The sequence below is a fragment of the Melitaea cinxia genome, chromosome 13, assembly GCF_905220565.1.
Source record: "Melitaea cinxia chromosome 13, ilMelCinx1.1, whole genome shotgun sequence".
Classification (NCBI taxonomy): Eukaryota; Metazoa; Arthropoda; class Insecta; order Lepidoptera; family Nymphalidae; genus Melitaea; species Melitaea cinxia.
In genome coordinates, this window is record NC_059406.1 from 8,388,260 (window position 1) to 8,398,008 (window position 9,749).

The following is a 9,749-nucleotide window of genomic DNA, read 5'->3' on the forward strand; positions in this document are numbered from 1 at the left end:
CCTCCAGACACCCATTGCTATTTCGTTAGCTCCTCTTAATGCCTCGACCTCGCTCCAAACAAAACAATCACAATAGTCTTTTGCTAACTCTCTTATGGTAAAATTACAAACATTGAGTTTACATTTGTAATATAAAGTGGATATATCTCCTTTTGGAAGAGGCAACACTGCTTGGAGGTCATAACAGGCGACAATGAAGTTTTCCTGGACCATGGTTTTGTCGTTTGACTTTTCCTGGCGACATAATTCTTTTTCAAGCTGGTGTTGGTTGTATCTGATCTGTAATTCTATTGTTTTACTAACAGAGTTTTTAAAGTTAGTGCATAGTTCGCACTGGTCTTTTTTAGGTTTCTGGAAACCGATGTTGTAATCTTCATTGAATATTTTTCTGTAGGTATGAATTTTAGCAGGTTCAAAACCTTCATTTAGGCATTTCGTTTGGTAATCGGCATAAAAGTCTGCTAGGTTTTTACCCCCATCAATAAACTCGCGAGTTGTTTGCTGTCGTCAGTAATGGGATTCTATCCTTGGGATTGAGTCTATATGCTTTTTTATGCTTTTGATGATATCTAAGCTGACTTTGTTGTGTTTCCCATGTTTACCCCTTAGTTCTTCGTCAACCGTTCCCGATTGTTTTTTTTTGTCCACGTCCCACTATTGTAATTAAGCAATAATGATTTAATTCACTCTTTCTAATCTAAAAACTGCAACTAAAGAAATGGTTACTCTTTAGTGATGAATATTATTGGATGACTTGCTTAAAAATAAAGGTAAACTGTGATTTTACAAACTGTAACATTTTATCAATGAAATTGAATTATGAATTGCGTAATTTTATAACACGAAAACTGTGTCTAAACAAATAAAAACACTATACCTATTTTAAAAAAATCCACAACTTACCTTTTTTGTGACTTGCAGCCGTGTTTATACAAATAATAGCACTGTTGTTTTAAAATTTCGTCGTCACTCGTCTACGATCGTGTTCTTACTGGTAAAGACACAATATTGTATTTAGTGAGCCGATCATAGCTCGGTTTAGTAACGCTTTAATTTACCGCTAGATGACGTAACATACGACATTTTTAAGAAAAGACAAGCTTATCTTGTAGTTTAAGTCTATTTTAGATATATGGCATTGATAACTCAATTCATGAAAATTTTCGTTTAGTAACGGTTTCACTTTAAAGGTGCGATGTGTGTCTATGACCTTCCAAAACATTTTTTAAAATAACTCCAATCTACGGAAATATATAGTATACAGTTTTATTATAAGACTAGCGCCCGGAAAAACTTTGTTCTGTCAAAAGTTAACAACAAAAAATTAAATAAAAGTGACGTTTTCCGAATGATCACTTTATTTTTGATAATTTTTTTTTTTTAATATAAAACCTTCCGTGGGCCGAAAATCGAATGATGTTAGAGGCAATTTTGTTATAAACTAATTACTGGTGATGAATAACGTATTTATTTAGATAAGGAATAATGTCATGTTTATAAAAACAAATTCGCAAATAATGTATTATTTTAAAACAAATTTGGTTAGCATAAAAAGTATTATAGTAAGCCAACCTTGAAAGACATATACTATTGCGAACTTTTTTTATAACTTTTAAAGGGGGACCATTATGTCATACATGATTTTTGCGAAATTTTAACTTTTTACGCACCGCCCGCAGCGGAGCAGATCTGGTCCAGACAAGGATAGCCTGATGTAAAATATAATCAAGTATGGTAAGGCACAACTGCATCAGGACCAGGTCTGATCCAGATCAGGCTAGCCTGAAAGGAATTACGCGAACTGAGCCTGCATCGCACTATCGATGTTTTTAAGCGCACTTAGTATATATACATATACAGTTATCAGGACAGTCTAGCAGGGAGTCCATTTCTACACAGTGGAGTAATCGTAAGTAGTAGAAAGTAATTAATTAGTAGTGAATTGATAGAATTTAATAAATAAAATTTAATTGATAATAACAAATAAATAAATTAATAAATTTAAAATTTGATTAATAAATATTAATAGTTATAATATAAAAATACTTGATATTTGAAGTAAAAATATAATTTAATAATACATTGGAAAAAATAAACGGAAATAAATATAATAATACTTATGTTAAGTAACATGTTTATAATATCAATACACTTTTTTTATTAAACAATTTTTTCAAGAATATACATTCGTGTTTTTTAAAAGGACCGCACCGGGCCAAGCAAGGTATGTAACGCAGATGATTTTTCAAACGGGAGCAGTAGTTCCTTCGCAGTTATAAAATAAATACATTTCTAGAACAAAAGTAGCCTAAGTCACTATCTGCCAGTGAAAGTCCCTTCAAAATCACTTCAGCCAGCAGGGTTTAGCCGGAAAAAACAGACAGACAGACAGACAAAAATTGTAAAAAAAATATTTTGGCATAATATGTACCGTGTCTACATCCATATGTATTTAGTAAAAAGTGGTTATTTGAATATCAAACAGAATCTCCAATTTTATTTATTTGTATGAATAGAAAAGCTGATAGATTATCATTTAAAAAAGCTATTTTTCCTTAAAGCTTTAATCTTGAGATTTACTGTTACAGTATTAAAATCTTTTTGAATTAATTTTTAATGAGAAAGGCTTAGCAGTAAAACATTCCGCTACGATAAATAAGAGTGAAAGGATAACAATAAGGGATAAACGAATGGGCTGACTTCCGGTTCTATTTAAATTATATGGAAGATCTTATGCTAATGGACTCGTATTTCTTTTTAACCGACTTAAAAAAGGAGGAGTGTCTTAATTTGACTATAAGTTTTTATATAACTGTTATCTCATGTATTTTTATGAGTGTGCCCATTTTGATGGCCTTTTTTATTCGAAAGCTAGTGCTTTACATGAGGTTCCACTTTAGCTTGAGCGAGATGTGCAAAGTAGTTTTTGCGTTATCCTTAATAATGCGTATATCATTGACAAATTTTTTGACTACAATGGAATGTTCTCGTTTTGTTACTGGTCGATGTAAATTGAAAGCGGAGAAAATAACCAGAACTATAGCAATATCAAATATCATTAGAAAAATAACTAATATGAAATTAAATCCAATTGATAAAATAAATTTATATGAGGTTATCATGTATACGAAATTATTTTAACTAAGCCACATATATGTAATAGCCCAAGAGCCCACGACGGCCAGACCTTCGTTATATTATAAAAGCTGAAAGTTTTTCTGTGCATGTCCCCTATATAGGTAAGAACGACCAGCGACTATAGAGTTTAGGTTGTTGTTACTTGGGCAGTTAACAGGTAGTACTCATTTTTTTTATATTTTCTTCGGGATAACTTGAAAATTCTTGTTATCCATTGCCGGACACTTATGATAGTTACTACCTCTACCCCTAAAATTTAATAAATTATAATTATACTTTCATTATAGTATAAAAACTAAATTTTAATGTTACTTGAGGACCTGTTACAAAATGTTACCTCAATAGCCGGACAGTTTTAATGGTTTTTACATCTTGCTCGACACATTGCCATCGTGGGCTCTTGCTCTATAATAAAAGCCGTGAAACGCGGTTTGACTCGCGGTTATTTAGAAAAATACAGTAGTTATAATTTGGTAATCACCTTAAAATAGCTTTAATTTGTCTCAAAATGACCCTTAAGTGTATATTTGCTAGCTGCTAGTTTTGGCTACAGCGTTGGCGTAACGACCACAGCACTGGTTTGTGACTGTTACGCTAGCGGTTGCGGGTTCGATCCGCACATTACTTACATTTGTATTGGCCATACAAATGTTTGCCGTGGTCTGGGTATTTGTGCAGTCCTTGTGGGTCTCGCCACCATGCCTGTGGGAACACGTTAAGCCGGTTCCGGTTGTTATCACGTACACCTGATAGCGATCGTTACTCATAATAAGGAATAGTGGTGGATTAAGCTCTTATCCTTCTCATACATGGGGAAAGAGGCCTATGCCCAGCAGTGCGATATTACAGGCTGAAGCGTAGTATTAGCAGTCTATTAAAATTCATTTACGCAAAATATCAATCATTGGTTTTTTTCAATACAAAATTTAATAAAAATAAATTAAGTTTTGTAGAAAAGAAAATTTGGAAAATCGATACATTTACGAAATATAAAATGGTAGTACGAAGCTCGTCTGAACAGCTAGTAATTATATAACAATTGGTCCAACGTATAAAGTAATATCAAACCAAACCGATTTCAATTCGAATATACTTTTATTAATATTAGTCTCTTACAAAAGCTTTTATGTTTTGTTTCACAATACAAATTGTAATTCTGAGATCAATCAATTCTTTGACAATAAAGTAAACCGAAGTAGTGGGTAATATAAAATGTGGAGAAAAATTGAAAGGTAATTTAAAAGTAAAGTATTATGTGTTCCTTGAAGTGAAATGTTCTAGATTGAAACTGCCCTTACTGAGACACTTTGTGTGAGACAATAACCTTTCATCTTCTATAATATAAAAATGAGTCGCTGAATGTGTTGCTAAGCGCAAAACTCGAGAACGGTTGGACCGATTTCGCTAAATCTTTTTTTAAAATATTCCTTGAAGTACGAGGATGGTTCTTACGGAGAGAAAAATTCAAAAAAAAAAAATTTAAATTTCCTGAAAAAGTCTAAATACAACACTTTTCTATACTCCCATACAAAAGATTTGTGATAATACTTAAAATTCAATTTGAACTTTAATACCATACGATAAAGTTTGTGTTAGGCGATACGAAGTTCGCCGGGTCAGCTAGTTTCATATAAAATCTTTTGAGTTACATAAAACGTAGGCATATACAATTTCCTTCATCATGTCAAGTTCTCAGTTCAAGTTGTATTTTTATTTTTATTAAAGTTGTCATCACTTTTGAAGTTTGTAATGTTATCGTCAGGTCTGTCATACACATAGACAGGCTACACTATTTAATTAAGTTTTTTTTAAATCACAGTAGATACTCTTTCAATAAACGGGAATACGAATTTAAGTGAAACAAGTTTATCTTTTAACATGTGATCTGATAAATACATATTACCAATACACCACCCAAAACCTTGTAACAAATTTATGACTAAATCAAGTATTACACTTATAATAGCCGAATTATAATTATCTAAAACTAATCATTTTAAAATGGTCTAATTACGAATATTAAGAGGTGCATATAATTTTTCTAGTTCAATATAATTTGTATATTAACTGTTTTTACGGAGTATTTACTCGTACATTTGTTGTTAAATACTATTTTATATTGTGATAAAATAATTTTAAGCATTTTAAGCTAAGAACTGACTAAGAAAAGATCTTCCTTAATGATATTTATGAAACTCGAACTAATAATATTATTGATTATCACACCCTTAATACTTAATAAGAAAGTATTCAATTGCGCAAGAAACATCGACGTCGATTTAACAGTAGTTGAAGTTCGTGAGAGTTCCCATTCTAAATGACGAAAAGTTCGCACAGCATGTAATTATTCTGCGTTTAGTACCTAATGTTCGTGTAGCGCAAGTTAGTGTAGTGTGTGCACGTTGTAAAGTATGCTAGTTGATGTATATCAATCTTCTGTGATGGTTAACCATTAATTAGAACTAAAATTATAGAACAAAGATGCTAGAGAGGATTAAAATTCATATCTATTGCTATAAAACATAGAATTTTAACCTGCAAATGAATTAGCTTTTGTTCTTAATTACTTTAGTTTATATTATTGCGGAAGGTGATACATTTTTTACGTCTCTGTTGCTGGCCTTTTGTTAACTGGGGAAAATCCTTCATGGATACCAACTCGGGGGCGCCAGAGGGTGGTGTACCACCTGGGAGGGGTACCACCACGTGTGAGCAGTCGTCCACCTAGGTGGGGCGAGATGGGGTCGCCCCAGCATTCGCCACACTCTGTTGCTGGCCTTTTTTTACGTGGGGAAAATCCATCATGGATACCCTCCAGCGCGGTGGCGACAGAGGGTTATGTCAGACTCCTACTGACTAAAAAACCACCACGTGTGAGTAGTCGTCTGCGTGGGTGGGGCGAGATGGGGTCGCCCTAGCATTCGCCACATTCTGTTGCTGGCCTAAGGTAACGCAAGTTTTTTAGTCACTACTTTCTACCGTTCTTCTGTATGAGTTTAGCTAGTTATGTTAAGTACTATATTCGATTTCATACAGCTAGAAAATTAAAATCGAAAATATCTTTATTCAAATCGAATCACCTTCGAATCGTCATTTTACAAATTAAAATTTTAAAAGTAAAACAGTAAGAACCGGCAAGGAACTCCACAATTATTCTTTTAAAAATAATATATACTCTTTAAAAAAAATAAACTCTGTATTATTTATGAATTAACTTAGGAATTTCATAAACTTCATAATTTTGTAAAGTAATCTTATAAATTGGCAAATCCCAAATATAATAATTAATCGCTTTAAATGAAATAAAACTATTATACACATTAAAATATAAATGTAAATTTACACATAATTAATATATTGAGTACGACAGGATCTACAGCTCGAGCCCGATCATCCACTCCTTGCGCATGGGAGGATTCACTGACTCACGAATACCAGCAGAACAGGACCGAACCCTGTACCTAACTTTCACGCAAGAGGAGAAGAAAGCGTTGATAGGTCGGGGATACGGAGCCGGGGAGGGGTCGAGAATCTTGACCATTCATGAGGCGCAAGGACAGACGAGTGAAAACGTCATTGTTACCCAGACGAGGGCGGAGAGGCTGCGAATCCATGATAGTGTCTCGCATGTGGTGATCGCGGTGACTAGATAAACTAACCCCTGTGTCTATTACACCGACGACAAGGACGACGCAATCGGTCACTTTGTCAGAAGGGCAGTGGAGGCAGACCGTAGGCAAATCCTCGAGCACAGCCTCAAAATGGCGATCCATAATAGGGATGCGAAACGTTCGCATCATTGAGGATGTGCTCGCGAAGCTGGCAGCGAGTGCTGTTTTAGAAAAATGAGTGTGGTCATCGACAATGCGGTAAATTAACATTGTAGAGTTACACATGTAATGTATAAAGCATGTAGTGTGTTATAAAATAGTAATGCATAGAGCATGTAGCGATAAAAAAAAGGATAGAAAAAACCATAGTCGTAAATAATTATCTTAATTATTAACCTACATAAATATATTTGTATATATAGGTATATATATATCTCACGGGCAGTTTTGGACACCATCGAATTAGAGAAAATAAGCTCTAGTTCGCAATTAGAAGCATGCAGTGTTGAAAATAATACGCCTCAACGCTTTGAAAATTAAAATGTAAATAAAAAAGGCATGGGCACTTAAGAGCCCATGGATGTTAAAACTTATATAAAAAAATATTGATTCAAATTAAACGACAATTCAAATAACGTTAATTTGTTTTCCGCTTACTTGTACCCTTTTTGTAGCATTTAGTAATGAAAACAACAAGGTTAAGAGTATTAGGTGCTAGAGGTGTTCAAGATAGAAGTCCTTGAGGGCTGAAACTTAATTAAAGAAATACAGACTGAATTCTTCGAAAGGTGTAAATTGTTCTCAACTTCAAGAGTCGTGATCGATTAACAAAAACTGCCATTTTATGTCGAACCTGTAAACAGCATACTTAATCTATATAATGAGTACATTATGCAGGAAATTAAAAAAAATGTTAAATTAAACCAATAAGCATTACACATTAGATAGGCACTAACCCGACTAGAAAAAAGGTCAGGCTCAACCAGATCATGTATCTGAACCAGATCAGGATAGAATTAGGCATTTCAGATCCGGCAAGCTTTTTCAGGACCAGGTCTGGTCCAGACAAGGATAGCCTGATGTAAAATATAATCAAGTATGGTAAGGCATACTGGATCAGGACCCGGTTCGGTCCAGATCAGGATAGCCTGATGTAAAATATAATCAAGTATGGTAAGGCATACTGGATCAGGACCCGGTCCGGTCCAGATCAGGATAGCCTGAAAGAAATTAGGCGAACTGAGCCTGAATCGCGCTATTAATGTTTTTAAGCGCACTTAGTATATATACAGTTATCAGGACAGTCCAGCAGCGAGTCCATTTCTACACAGTGGAGTCATCATCATCATCATCATTACAGCCTATACAGTCCACTGCTGGACATAGGCCTCCACAAGTTTACGTCAAAAATAACGTGAACTCATGTGTTTTGCCCATAGTCACCACGCTGGGCAGGCGGGTTGGTGACCGCAGTACTGGCTTTGTCGCACCAAAGACGCTGCTGCCCGTCTTCGGCCTGTGTATTTCAAAGCCAGCAGTTGGATGGTTATCCCGCCATCGGTCGGCTTCTTAAGTTCCAAGATGGTTGTGGAACCTTGTTATCCCTTAGTCGCCTCTTACGACACCCACGGGAAGAGAGGGGGTGGCTAAATTCTTTAGTGCCGTAGCCACACAGCACAGTGGAGTATTCGTAAGTAATAGGAAATAGTCAATTAGTAGTTGGTTATTAGAAGTTAATAAATAAAATTTAATTAATAATAATAATTAATTAAAACATAAAAATAAATAAAAATAATTAATATCAAATGTAAAAACATAAATAAATAATACATTGGAAAAAATAAACGGAAATAAATATCATAATAATTATGTTAAGTAACATATTTATAATATCATTACACTTTTTTTATTAAACAATTTTTTCAATAATATACATTCGTATTTTTTAAAAGGACCGGACCGAACCGGCTGATCAGTATGAGATGAGATTTCCTGATCTGGACCCGATCAGGAAATCTCACCTCATCCTGATCAGGTCCAGACCAATCATCTGCGTTACATGCCTTATCTAGTCCTGATCAGAAGGACCGGACCAGGCATGCCTGATCAGGACTAGATAAGGCATGCCTGGTCCGGTCCTTCTAAGGAAGACGAAAAAAATTCTACTCGGGAATAGGCACACATTATATACGTGTTTAAATATAGATATTAATTTGATCGATGAAGGAGTTTAAGTATCAAGGTAGTAATTAAAATATCAAATAATAATTAGACAATCATACAAAGTCTAACTTATTGAATATGTCTAGAATTTTTCTAATAATTACTTCAGAGTGAAAATTGCGTAAACTGTAGCTTGTAGTGAAATGGTTTAATTTTATTCAAATAATAACAACTTTCGTAAGCACATGATTTTATCGTTGCGTTTACTAGCCCTCCAGCACTTGTAAATAAACGTAAAAGTATTATTAACAATGTGTTCTTCTTTTCAAACTCAATCACTTTAAATTCCTCAACTCTTAAAGTAAAATATAGGTAACATGTAATAAATGTAGATAATACACAATATAGAGAAAATATTACATTTATCGCCGACCTTAAAAACAAACCATATATTACCTGATGATTAAATTATATAACGCATATTTTTTTCCGGAAAGTTTATCTTAAGGAAATAAAAATCAAATTAAAAAGAGATACATACTGATAGACGCTTGATCACTGCCTTAATATTGAGAATGTTATCAAAGCCTTACGAACGAGTTTACCTGGACAATTTCAAATATTCACAATACTTACATTTTACATTTGGCACTAAGCATTCTGTTGATGGTTTCGCAGCATGCACCATCGCACTACTTAAAACATAGACATAAAGTTGCCTTTTTTTAACGTGGGGAAAATCCATCATGGATACCCTGGATACGCGGAGGTGCCAGAGGGTTATGTCAGACTCTTACTGACTAAAAAACCACCACGTATGAGCCGTCGTCCACCTAC